The sequence below is a fragment of the Tachyglossus aculeatus genome, chromosome 1 (genome assembly GCF_015852505.1).
Source record: "Tachyglossus aculeatus isolate mTacAcu1 chromosome 1, mTacAcu1.pri, whole genome shotgun sequence".
Classification (NCBI taxonomy): Eukaryota; Metazoa; Chordata; class Mammalia; order Monotremata; family Tachyglossidae; genus Tachyglossus; species Tachyglossus aculeatus.
This window is the reverse complement of record NC_052066.1, coordinates 71,659,694-71,673,756: the sequence shown is the minus strand read 5'-3', so window position 1 is coordinate 71,673,756 and position 14,063 is coordinate 71,659,694. Positions and strand designations below refer to the sequence as shown.

Below are 14,063 nucleotides of genomic sequence, written 5' to 3'. Positions count from 1 at the left end.
AGGGACTGTCTCTATATGTTGCCAACTTGTACTTCCCAAGCGCTTAGTACAGTGCTCTGCACACAGTAAGCGCTCAATAAATACGATTGATTGATTGATTGATTGATTCAGTGGCTGCCCATCCACTGCCCCCTCAAACAGAAACTCCTTTCCATTGGCTTTAAAGCACTCAGTCAGCTCACTCCATCCTACCTCACCTCACTGAGATCTTGTTAATGATCAATCAATCAATCAATCAATCATATTTATTGAGCGCTTACTGTGTGCAGAGCACTGTACTAAGCGCTTGGGCAGTAAGCGCTCAATAAATACGACTGAATGAATGAATGAAGTACAAGTTGGCAACATATAGAGACAGTCCCTACCCAACAGTGGGCTCACAGTCTAAAATGGGGAGACAGACAACAAAACCAAACATACTAACAAAATAAAATAAATAGAATAGATATGTACAAGTAAAATAAATAAATAAATAGAGTAATAAATACGTACAAACATATATACATATATACAGGTGCTGTGGGTAAGAGAAGGAGGTAAGATGGGGGGGATGGAGAGGGGGACGAGGGGGAGAGGAAGGAAGGGGCTAAATGATGTGCATTTAGCTTTAATTCTACTTGTTCTGACGACTTGACACCTGTCCACATGTTTTGTTTTGTTGTCTGTCTCCCCCTTCTAGACCGTGAGCCCATTGTTGGGTAGAGACCGTCTCTATAGGTTGCCAGCTTGTACTTCCCAAGCGCTTAGTACAGTGCTCTGCACACAGTAAGCACTCAATAAGTACGACTGAATGAATACTACAGCCCAGCCCACACACTCAGCTCTTTTAGAGCCAGCTTGCTCACTGTGCCCGTCTCATTGATCTCACTGCCGATCCCTCCCTTTCCCAGGTTCTCCTGTTAGCCTGGAACTCCCTCCTAATCCCTACATGCCACTCCACCTTCAAATCAATCAATCAATCAATCGTATTTATTGAGTGCTTACTGTGTGCAGAGCACTGTACTAAGCGCTTGGGAAGTACAAGTTGGCAACATATAGAGACAGTCCCTACCCAACAGTGGGCTCACAGTCTAAAAGGGGGAGAATTATTAAATTATTCAATTATTCAAAGCATTATTAAAATCACATCTCCTCCAAGAGGCCTTCCCCAATTAAGCCCTCTTTTCCCATCTTGCTCTCCTTTCAGCGACATCTATAATAATGACGGTATTTGTTAAGTACTTACTATATGCCAAGCACTGTTCTAAGCGCTGGGATAGATACAAGGTAATCAGGTTGTCCCATGCGGGGCTCACATTTTAAATCCCCATTTGGCAGGTGAGGTAATTGAGGCACAGAGAAGTTGTGACATGCCCAAGATCACACAGCAGACAAGTGGTGCAGCTGGGGTTAGAACCCACGACCACCCATGATCTATGCCTTTGGATCTGTGACCTTTGGACATTCGCTATTCGCCCTACCCCCAACAACACTTATGTACATATCTTTAAATTATATATTATAAATCCTTTATTTGTATTAATAATAATAACGATAATGGCATTTGTTCAATTCATTCATTCAATCGTATTTATTGAGCGCTTACTGTGTGCAGAGCACTGTACTAAGTGCTTTATTAAGTGCTTTCTATGTGCAAAGCACTGTTCTAAGTGCTGGGGAGGTTACAAGGTGATCAGGTTGTCCCACAGGGGGCTTACAGTCTTCATCCCCATTTTACAGATGAGGGAACTGCGGCCCAGAGAAGTTAAGTGACTTGCCCAAAGTCACACAGCTGGCAATTGGCAGAGCCGGGATTTGAACCTATGACTTCTGACTCCCAAGCCCGGGCTCTTTCCACTGAGCCATGCTGATCTCAATCATCATCATAATCAATCGTATTTATTGAGCGCTTACTGTGTGTAGAGCACTGTACTAAGCACTTGGGAAGTACAAGATGGCAACATATAGAGACAGTCCCTACCCAACAGTGGGCTCACAGTCTAAAAGATGTCTGTCTCCCCTCTAGACCGTAAGCTTGTTGTAGGCAGGGAATGTGTCTGCTAACTCTATCGCACTGTACTCTCCCAAGCACTTAATACAGTGCTCTGCACACAGTAAGTGCTCAATAAAAAGCATTGATTGATTGGCACTTGGGTACTCACTCTTTCCCACTCTCAGTAGCGCTTATATACATTTTTTTTATTTCTGTTGCTTCACCCTACTCGCAATTTATCTTTGTTCCTCTCTCCCTCTCTAGACTGTAAGTTCCTCGAGAGCAGGGATCTGGTCTACTTGATTGTATGTACGCTCTCAAGCATTTAGAGCAGTGCTCTGCATGGAGGAAATGCTCAGTAAGTGTGATTGATTGATGATTGATTGATTATGGTGCCTATTTGGCCCATTACTAGGTAATAACGTGTGCCCTGTAAGCATGGGATATGCAAACCCAGACACCAGGGCACTGAAGGACAATGCACACAGTAAGCGCTCAATAAATACAATTGAATGAATGAATGAATGAATGGGGACAACTAGAAACTGTCTAGAAACCATAGCACACCCCCACTCCCACTCCCTAGTTGCCCAAAAAAAGACAATCTCTCCCCTCCCTCATCCCTCTCCATATCCCCCACTAACCTCCCACTGTGTTTCCCCCACCCCCAATAGCATTCATAATAATCATGGCATTTGGTAAGCATTTACTATCAATCAATCAATCAATCAATCAATCAATCGAATTTATTGAGCACTTACTGTGTGCAGAGCACTGTACTAAGCGCTTGGGAAGCACAAGTTGGCAACATATAGAGACAGTCCCTACCCAACAGTGGGCTCACAGTCTTAAAGAGGGAGACAGAGAACAAAACCAAACATACTAACAAAATAAAATAAATAGAATAGATATGTACAACTAAAATAAATAAATAAATAGAATAATAAATATGTACAAACATATATACATATATAGAGGTGCTGTGGGGAAGGGAAGGAGGTAAGATGGGGGGATCAAGCACTTTCTAAGCCCTGGGATGGACACAAGATAATCAGGTTGGACACAAGACCCTGTCCCACATGGGGCTCACAATCTAAGTAGGAGAGAGAATGGCAAGTAAACCCCCATTTTACAGATGAGGAAACTGAGGCACAGCTCGTTGTGGGCAGGAATGTGTCCGTTGGTTGATATACTGCACTCTCCCGAGAGCTTAGAACGGTGCTTTGCACACAGCAAGGGCTCAATAAATATGACTTGAATGAATGAACGAATGAATGAGATGACTTGTCCAAGATCACACAGCAGGAAATTGGTGGAGTGGGGATTAGAACCCAGGTCCTTTGTCTCCCAGGCCCGTGCTCTTTCCACTAGGCCATGCTACTTCTCCAAAGAGAATCAGCATATGAACATACCTTTAAATTCTGTCGCTTCCCCTTACTAGTAATTTATGTTAGTGTCCATACTCTATTTATTTATTTATTTATTTATTTATTTACTTACTTATTTTACTTGTACATACCTATTCTATTTATTTTATTTTGTTAGTATGTTTGGTTTTGTCTCCCCCTTTTAGACTGTGAGCCCACTGTTGGGTAGGGACTGTCTCTATATGTTGCCAATTTGTACTTCCCAAGCGCTTAGTACAGTGCTCTGCACACAGTAAGCGCTCAATAAATATGATTGATGATGATGATGATGATCTCCCTGATTAAAACGTGAGCTCCTTGAGGGCAGAGAAAGTAAACGATCATACTAACTCCAGTATATTCTCCCAGCCCCGTCCCCGCCGCCCCGAGACCGTGAGCCCGTTGATGAGTAGGGATTGTCTCTGTTGCCAAATTGTACTTTCCAAGAGCTTAGTACAGTGCTCTGCACATAGTAAGCGCTCAATAAATACGATTGATGATGATGATGAAGTACATTGCCCCACACAGAGTAAGCACTCAATAGATAGGATCGATTGACTAACTGACACCGGCTGGCTCAAAGCGCAGCTTCGTCTCACTTAGCTTCGGAGTCAGAGGTCACGGGTTCAAACCCCAGCTCCACCAATTGTCAGCTGTGTGACTTTGGGCAAGTCACTTCACTTCTCTGTGCCTCAGCTACCTCATCTGGAAAATAAGGATTAAGACTGTGAGCCCCCCCATGGGACAACCTGATCACCTTGTAACCTCCCCAGCGCTTAGAACAGTGCTTTGCACAGAGTAAGCGCTTACTTGGCAGCCATACTGCGTCAGCCGGTCAGTCAGTCGTATTTATTGAACGCTTACTGTGTGCAGAACATTGTACGGCGCGCTTGGGAGAGTACAATATAATAATAGACACGTTCCCTGCCCACAAAAAGCTTACAGTCCAGAGGGGGAGACAGATATTAATATAAATAAATGAATTACAGATACGCATAATAGGGGTCTCAGGCCAGGCCCCTTCATGCCATCAACCAGGAACTTGTTCCCATCCTGATTTATACCACCGTTTTGGGAAGGACACAGGCAGTGGCCACATGCGGCCTCCCCCAAATCACAGAACTCCGGCTCGTGCTGTAGCTGCTATTGCCAGTTACTGTGGCTAATGAATTCTGAGTCTTCCTCTTCCAGGCACAGTACCACGCTCCTTTTTTGTTTTTATTATGTGTATTCATCTTGGGCTCTTACGTGGTTTCAGTGTTTTCTATTGTTTCATCTCTCTTTATGTGTTTGCTGCCAGTCTCCCACTCCCTGCCTTTTGTCTTAGGCTCTGAGCCTCTTGAAAGTCAGGGACTAGGGCTGGTTCCCAACTGGGTATGCTTTCCCAGTGTTTAGTATTCATTCATTCATTCATTCAATCGTATTTATTGAGCGCTTACTGTGTGCAGAGCACTGGACTAAGCGCTTGGGAAGTACAGTATGGTGCTTTGCACCCAATAAGTGCTTAGTAGGTTCAAATCTAATCTAATGGGTTCTAATCCCGGCTCTATGGCTTGTCAGCTGTGTGACCTTGGGCAAGTCATTTCACCTCCTCCAGGAGGCCTTCCCAGACTGAGCCCCCTCCTTCATCTCCCCCTCTTCCCCCTCTTCACCCCCCCGCCTTACCTCCTTCCCTTCCCCACAGCACCTGTATATGTATATATGTTTGTACGTATATATATGTATATGTATATATATTTGTACGTATTTATTACTCTATTTTACTTGTACATATCTATTCTATTTATTTTATTTTGTTAGTATGTTTGGTTTTGTTCTCTGTCTCCCCCTTCTAGACTGTGAGCCCACTGTTGGGTAGGGACCATCTCTAGATGTTCCCAGCTTGTACTTCCCAAGCGCTTAGCCCAGTGTTCTGCACACAGTAAGTGCTCAATAAATACAATTGATTGATTGATTGATTGACTAATAAATACTATTACTCCTACTACAACCGCCTCCTCCCACCAAACAGCTCTGTCGGAAAACCCCCTAGCCCCTCTCCCCTAGGCCAACTAGGCCGGGAGTAGGAGAAAAGGAGAAGAGGGAGGGAAAGGGGGAGAGGCTGGGGGAGAAAGTGGGGGAGAAGAGAGAGGGAAAGAGGGCAAAGAGGATGGGGAGAAGGGAAAGATGAAAGATAAGACATGAGAGGAAAGGAAGGGGGAGAATGTAAAGGATCTCTCTTTCCTAGGATTCTAATAATGGCATTTATTAAGCGCTTACTATGTGCAAAGCACTGTTCTAAGTGCTGGGGAGGTTACAAGGTGATCAGGTTGTCCCACGGGGGACTCACAGTCTTAATCCCCATTTTACAGATGAGGTCACTGAGGCCCAGAGAAGTGAAGTGACTTGCCCAAGGTCACACAGCTGACAGTTGGCGGAGCCGGGATTTGAACCCATGACCTCTGACTCCAAAGCCCGGGCTCTTTCCACTGAGCCACGCTGCTTCCCCCTGGACTTTTCCTCTACCTCCTCTCCACATGCTGCGGCAGAATAGCTGTGAAGCCCCAGGCCTCAGGTGCATCATTTGAAAATCGGGCGCAGGGAGGAGCTCGGATCCAACAGGGTTATAGCTTTAATTCTATTTGCTCTGACGATTTTGACCCCTGTCTCCATGTTTCGTTTTGTTGTCTGTCTCCCCCTTCTAGACCGTGAGCCCGTTGTTGGGTCGGGACCGTCTCTACATGTTACCGACTTGCACTTCCCAAGCGCTTAGTGTGCTGTGCACAGGGTAAGCGCTCAATAAATACGATTGAGTGGATGAATGAATGAATCTGATGGTCATGGGAACTGGCAGCGGGAAATCCGGGGTGCAGGTGGGAAGGGCGGAGGCACTGGCTGGCTCACCTGCCCTGGATGCAGCCACTGCCACAAATGAGTTCTTCCGTCCCCAGATGGGGAAGTGCAGAGGGCACCTGGTTTTAGGACGGGAGCGGCCGCCGCCACTGATGGGTGATGGAGGACAGGGCTAGCTGGCTAGCAAACTGCCTCCTCCGGCCTTCTGGAGTGGTTTCCACCGTTGCCCCGGCAACTGCTCCCCTGGGGAGCAGCATTCCAGGCCGGGAAACCGATGATGCCCAAGGATCACAGCTCTGGGCCCCCAGGAGACACAAATGGGGTTTTCCCTCCCTCTACCCTGCTGCGACAACAACCCAACTGTAATAATAATAATAACAATAATAATTGTGGTACTTGATGATGGTATTTGTTAAGCGCTTACTATGTGCAAAGCACTGTTCTAACACTGGGGAGGTTACATGGTGATCAGGTTGTCCCATGGGGGGCTCACAGTCTTAATCCCCATTTAACAGATGAGGGAACTGAGGCACAGAGAAGTTAAGTGACTTGCCCGAAGTCACACAGCTGACAGTTGGCGGAGCCGCGACTTGAACCCATGACCTCTGACTCCAAAGCCCGTGCTCTTTCCACTGAGCCATGCTGCTTGTTAAGCGCTTACTATAATAATAATAATGGCATTTATTAAGCACTTACTATGTGCAAAGCACTGTTATAAGCACCCGGGAGGTTACAAGGTGATCAGGTTGCCCGAAGGGGCGGGCTCACAGTCTTAATCCCCATTTTACAGATGAGGTAACTGAGGCACAGAGAAGTGAAGTGACTTGCCCAAAGTCACACAGCTGACAAGTGGCGGACCCAGGCTTTGAACCCGTGACCTCTGACTCCAAAGCCCGTGCTCTTTCCATTGAACCACGCTGCTTCTCTTATTATGTGCCCGGCACTGTGCTAAGTGCTGGGATGAATACCAACAGATTGGGTTGGAAACAGTTCCTGTCCTACGTGGGGCTCCCAGTCTCAATCCCCATTTTACAGATGAGGTAACTGAGGCACAGAGAAGTGAAGTGACTTGCCCAAGGTCACACAGCAGACAAGTGGGAGAGCCAGGATTAGAGGACACCAAAGCATTTTTACAGGCTTTAGAGGCACGATGAATTTTGCCCAACTGTCGGTTATATTGTAGACAGTTGGCCATTTGGTCGGGTGTTTCCCTGAAGTCCATTCCCTTTCCCAAACCCCTCAAATCAGTCAGAACAGTTCACTGAAAGCTCAGTATTCTGTGTAGCAGCCGGTACCCATCAGGTGCTGTGGGGAATGAAATGTTACATTCATTCATCCAATCGTATTTATTGAGCGCTTACTGTGTGCAGAGCACTGTACTAAGCTCTTGGGAAGTACAAGTTAGCAACATATAGAGACGGTCCCTACCCGACAGCGGGCTCACAGTCTAAAAGGGGGAGACAGACAACAAAACAAAACATAGAAACCAAATAAAATCAATATGTACAAGTAAAATAAATAAATGGAGTAATAAATATGTACAAGCATATATACATATATATGCAGGTGCTGTGGGGGAGGAGAAGGAGATAAGGCGGGGGCGATGGGGAGGGGGAGAGGGGAAGAGGAATCAATCAATCAATCAATCGTATTTATTGAGCGCTAACTGTGTGCAGAGCACTGTACTAAGCGCTTGGGAAGTACAAATCGGCAACACATAGAGACAGTCCCTACCCGACAGCGGGCTCACATCATCATCCTCATCATCAATCGTATTTATTGAGAGCTTACTGTGTGCAGAGCACTGTACTAAGCGCTTGGGAAGTACAAGTTGGCAACATATAGAGACAGTCCCTACCCAACAGTGGGCTCACAGTCTAAACGAGGGAGACAGAAAACAAAACCAAACCTACTAACAAAATAAAATAAATAGAATAGATATGTACAAGTAAAATAAATAAATAAATAGAGTAATAAATATGTACCAACATATATACATCCCGGCCTTCTCCCTAGGCACACCAAGCTTCACCGGCTCAATCCCAACCGAGTGAAGGTCCCACAGTCACTGTAGTCAACTCCCGCTGAAACTGCCATGGTCACAGCTGGAGACCCCGAGCCCGAGGATTTCTCAGGCCTCTTCCTCAACCTGCCCGTGCCGGCTTCCAGAAGCACGCAGGTGTGGGGGCCCCCAGGGACACACAGTGTACCGCACTGGCCATGATGGGACACAAGACCTGCCTCCCTGGAAAGGGGCGTCCATCAGCAGCAGCAGCACTGTACTGAGCACGCTGTCCTTTTTCACCGCCTCCCTCTAACACACCCCGCACACAGCTTCCCAGGCCCGCATCTCCCGCGCTTTTCCTCTCCGGAAAAGGCGCCTCACGGAGCCGCTTCCAACCGTCTCCTCCCGGGCACATCATCATCATCATTATCAATCGTATTTATTGAGCGCTTACTGTGTGCAGAGCACTGTACTAAGCGCTTGGGAAGTACAAGTTGGCAACATCTAGAGACAGTCCCTACCCAACAGTGGGCTCACAGTCTAAAAGGGGGAGACAGAGAACAAAACCAAACATACTAACAAAATAAAATAAATAGAATAGATATGTACAAGTAAGATAAATAAATAAATAAATAAATAAATAAATAAATAAATAAATAAGTAGAGTAATAAATATGTACAAACATATATACATATATACAGGTCCTGTGGGGAAGGGAAGGAGGAAAGATGGGGGAGATGGAGAGGGGGACGAGGGGGAGAGGAAGGAAGGGGGGGCTTTCAAAGAACAAAAATATACCAAGACCAGATAATGTAAGGCTCGGTAAAGTTGTGATCACTTACAGGTTGAGTATCCAGAAGCCTGATTAACAATAGCCAATTTAGTAATTGTATTTTATTATCAATATGCACCTACCCAATAATTGATTTTCAGCTTATGCAGTGAACCTGCCAAAGAAAACCTCTCAATCTTCTTGGGATCTTTACTTCTAGTTTATCTGGTCTGTGGCCAAATATGTCAGGTTCTTCCAAGACACTGCTCGTGTCCACCCACTCCTCACTAGCCCCACTTTTACTGCCATCATCATTATCACCATTAGAGCACAGGCTCGGGAGTCAGAGGGCATGGGTTCTAATCCCTGCTCCGCCACTTGTCAGCTGTGTGCCTTTGGGCAAGTCACTTCACTTCTCTGTGCCTCAGTGACCTCATCTGTAAAATGGGGATGAAGCCTGTGAGCCCCACGTGGGACAACCTGCTTACCTTGTATCTACCCCAGTGCTTAGAACAGCGCTTGACACATAGCGCTTAACAAATACCATCATTATTATTATTATCATCTAGGCTGGACTTTTATGACTTTATATAATAATGATAATTAATAATTTGATTCTCGTTAAATGCTTACTATTTGCCAGACACTGTTCTGAGCACTGGAGCAGATACACGTTAATCAGGTTGGACACAGTCCCTGTCCCACATGGGGCTCACTCTCTTAATCCCCAGTTTATAGATGAGGTAACTGAGGCCCAGAGAAGTTAAGTGACTCACCTAAGGTCATCCAGCAGACATTTGGCAGAGCTGAGATTAAGTTAAGTGACTCACCCAAGGTCATCCAGCAGACATTTGGCAGAGCTGAGATTAGAACCTAGGTCCTTCTGATTCCCAGGCCTGTGCTCTATCTACTAAGCCATGCTACTATGAACTCTCAGCATCCCCTGTCCACATGTCTTGTTTTGTTGCCTGTCTCCCCCTTCCAGACTGTGAGCCCATTGTTGGGTAGGGACCGTCTCTATAAGCTGCCAGCTTGTACTTCCCAAGCGCTTAGTACAGTGCTCTGCACACAGTAAGCGCTCAATAAACACGATTGAATGAATGAATGAAAATCCTCGAACCTCATCTCCATTATGTTCAGAACCCTGCCATGAAAGAAACATGTGCTAGTGGAAAGATTTGCTGTATTGTACTTTCCAAGCGCTTACTACAGTGCTCTGCACACACTAAGTGCTCAATAAAAACGACTGAATGAATGAATCATGGACAATGGGAGTCAGGAAACCTGTTTCCAAACATTGGTTCTGCTACTTACTTGCTGCATGACGTTGGGAGAGACACTTAACTGTTTCGTGCCTTAGTTTCTACAGGGTGAAATGGGGATTCCATATCTCTTCTCCCTCCTTCTTAGACTGTGAACTCCAGATGGGACAGAAACTATGTCCCACCTGATTATCTTGTATCGACCCTAGCGCTTAAAATAGTGTTTTGTGAGCCCACTGTTGGGTAGGGACTGTCTCTATATGTTGCCAATTTGTACTTCCCAAGCGCTTAGTACAGTGCTCTGCACATAGTAAGCGCTCAATAAATACGATTGATGATGGTGATGATGATATAGTGCTTGGCACATAGTAATCACTTAACAAATACCACAACTACTATTATTATCTTCCATTCCCCATTGACTACTCTTCTCCCACCCTCTCCCCCCAGCCCCATTCTCTGGAACCTATGGTGTAATGATAGAGCACAGGCTTGGGAGTCCGAAGGTCACGGGTTCTAATTCCCAGCTCCCCTACTTGTCTGCTGTGTGACCTTGGGCAAGTCACTTCACTTCTCTAGGCCTCAGTTACCTCATCTGTGAAATGGGGATTGAGACCGTGAGCACCACGTGGGACAGGGGTCATGTATGACCCAATTTGCTTGTAATAATAATAATAATAATTAGACTGTGAGCCCACTGTTGGGTAGGGACTGTCTCTATATGTTGCCAACTTGTACTTCCCAAGCGCTTAGTACAGTGCTCTGCACAAAGTAAGTGCTCAATAAATACGATTGATTGATTGATTGAATAATAGTAATAATAATGTTGGTATTTGTTCAGTGCTTACTATGTGCCAGGCACTGTTCTAAGTGCTGGGGTAGATACAAGGTAATCAGGTTGTCCCACGTGGGGCTCACAGTCTTCATCCCCATTTTACAGACGAGGTCACTGAGGCACAGAGAAGTTAAGTGACTTGCCCAAGGTCACACAACTGGCAAGTGGTAGAGCTGGGATTTGAACCCATTACAACTGATTCCCAAGCCTGGGCTCTTTCCACTGAGCCACGTTGCTTCTTGTATCCACCCCCACACTTAGTATAGTGCTCACTCTTAAAAATACCATAAGAAGTATTATTACTATTATTAGATATACTGTAAAATTTTCTCTAGACTGCAACCTCATTGTAGTCAAGGAACGCGTCTACCAACTTTGTTATAGTGTACTCTCCCAAGAGCTTAGCCCAGTGCTCAGTAAATGGGATTGATAGACTTCTAGACTGTGAGCCCACTGTTGGGTAGGGACCGTCTCTATATGTTGCCAACTTGGACTTCCCAAGCGCTTAGTACAGTGCTCTGCACACAGTAAGCGCTCAATAAATACGATTGGTTGATAGAGTGATCAATCCATTCACATTCACTTTTGATCTGCGACTATGGAGTCTCCTGACGATTCAGTCCCTTCCACCTTTGTCTCACTCACTTCATACTACTACCCAACCTGTTCAACCTGTTTCCTTCATTCTAGGCAGATTTGCCCCTCTCCAAGATGTTAATCTTCTCTGTCTCCCCACCCCACAATTCCACTTTTGCACCACCACGACTAATAATAATAATAATAATAATAATAATAATAATTGTGGTACTTATTAAGCACTTACTATGTGCCAAGCACCGTTCTTATCACTGGGGTAGATACAAGTTTATCGGGTTGGGCACAATCCCAGTCCCACATGGGGCTCACACTCTTAATCCTCATTTTTGAGATGAGGTAACTGAGGCCCCAAGAAGTTAAGTGACTCACCCAAGGTCACCCTGCAGACATGTGGTGGAGCTGGGATTAGAACCCAGGTCCTTCTGACCCCCAAGCTCTGGTCTATTCACTAAGCCACGCTGCTTCTACCACCAGCCTCCCCACCCCACAATTCCAATTCCTCACCTTCTCTTTTTTGGAATCCCCCATCATTCACCTCAATCACCCACAGCAATTACTAGTTGCTGTCATCTAATAATAATAATAATAATAATAACTGTGGTATTTGTTAATACTATTTGCCAAGTACTGTTCTAATCAGATAGACACAATCCCTGTCCTGCAGAGGGCTAGCAATATCAGTAGGAAAGAAAACTCGTGTTGAATCCCTATTTTACAGATAGGGCAACTGAGGCACAAAGAAGTTAAGTGACCTGCCCAAGGTCATACAGCAAACACATGGCAGCGCCAGGAATGGAAATCAGGTCCTTTGACTCCTAGGCCTGTTCTCTTTCCACCAGACCAGGGTTGTCTACCTTCTCCCTGGCCCCAACTCCAATTTTCTGAGAGATTTTTGTGCCTTTCTTCCTTTCTTGTCTCTTCCTCCTCTGATCTTTGGGGATTTCAAGAACTATGTGAATATCTCTGATGACCTTTCAGGTCTGCTTCCCCTCACTCCTCCCCTACTGGCCTCCTGTTCCACCTCACCTCACCCACTTGCTAAACTTGGACCCACGCTGGATCTCATCATCACTAGTCATTTTACCAATTCGAACCTCAGTAACCCCTCTCAGGGTCACACCTGGAGAGTTTCCAGTACTCTATCAGTCTCATTCATTCATTCATTCATTCATTCAATCATATTTATTGAGCGCTTACTGTGTGCAGAGCACTGTACTAAGCACTTGGGAAGTACAAGTTGGCTACATCTAGAGACGGTCCCTACCCAACAGTGGGCTCACAGTCTAGAAGGGGGAGACAGAGAACAAAACAAAACATATTAACAAAATAAAATAAATAGAATAAATATGTACAAATTAAATAGAGTAATAAATACATACAAACATATATACATATATACAGGTGCTGTGGGGAGAGGAAGGAGGTAAGGCGGGGAGGATGGAGAGGGGGAGGAGGGGGAGAGGAAGGAGGGGGCTCAGTCTGGGAAGGCCTCCTGGAGAAGGTGAGCTCTCAGTAGGGCCTTGAAAGGAGGAAGAGAGCTAGCTTGGCGGATGTGTGGAGGGAGGGCATTCCAGGCCAGAGGGATGATGTGGGCCGGGGGTTGACGGTGGGAGAGGGGAGAACAGGGCCCGGTGAGGAGGTGAGCGACAGAGGAGCGGAGGGTGCGGGCTGGGCTGGACAAGGAGAGAAGGGAGGGGAGGTAGGAGGGGGCGAGGGGATGGACAGCCTTGAAGCCCAGGGTGAGGAGTTTCTGCCTGATGCACAGATTGATTGGTAGCCACAGGAGATTTTTGAGGAGGGGAGTAACATGCCCAGAGCGTTTCTGGACAAAGACAATCCGAGCAGCAGCATGAAGTATGGATTGAAGTGGGGAGAGACACGAGGATGGGAGATCAGAGAGAAGGCTGGTGCAGTAGTCCAGACGGGATAGGATGAGAGCTTGAACGAGCAGGGTAGCGGTTTGGATGGAGAGGAAAGGGCGGAGCTTGGCAATGTTGTGGAGCTGAGACCGGCAGGTTTTGGTGACGGCTTGGATGTGAGGGGCGAACGAGAGAGCAGAGTCGAGGATGACAGCAAGGTTGCGGGCTACAGGAGGGAGAGTCAAGCAGAGGCATACCCCTTCTAGAGAAGCAGCGTGGCTCAATGGAAAGAGCATGGGCTTGGGAGTCAGAAGTAATGGGTTCACATCCCAGCTCCGCCAGTTGTTAGCTGTGTGACTTTGGGCAAGTCACTTAATTTCTCTGTGCCTCTCTTTCTCCTCCAGCTTCCTCTTACCCCATCATCCACTCTCTCACCTTTTTTGGCCATTTGTCAAGCTCCTGCCTGCTTTCTAAATTGACACCCTCCTCCCCACCCTCTGGCATCTGCATCTCCAAACCCAT

At 46.2% G+C, this 14,063-nt stretch overlaps 1 protein-coding gene across 2 annotated transcripts in view; it reads right to left on the bottom strand.

Moving 5' to 3' along the window:
* The window catches only part of GIGYF2 (GRB10 interacting GYF protein 2), a 164,054-nt gene extending 157,694 nt beyond the window's left edge, over nucleotides 1-6,360 (bottom strand). For both annotated transcript variants that reach the window (XM_038755025.1, XM_038755094.1), the window contains exon 1: nucleotides 6,262-6,360. The gene's annotated coding sequence lies outside the window, so the exon portion shown is untranslated. The remainder of the gene's footprint in view (nucleotides 1-6,261) is intronic.
* Between the last annotated feature and the right edge of the window lie 7,703 nt (nucleotides 6,361-14,063).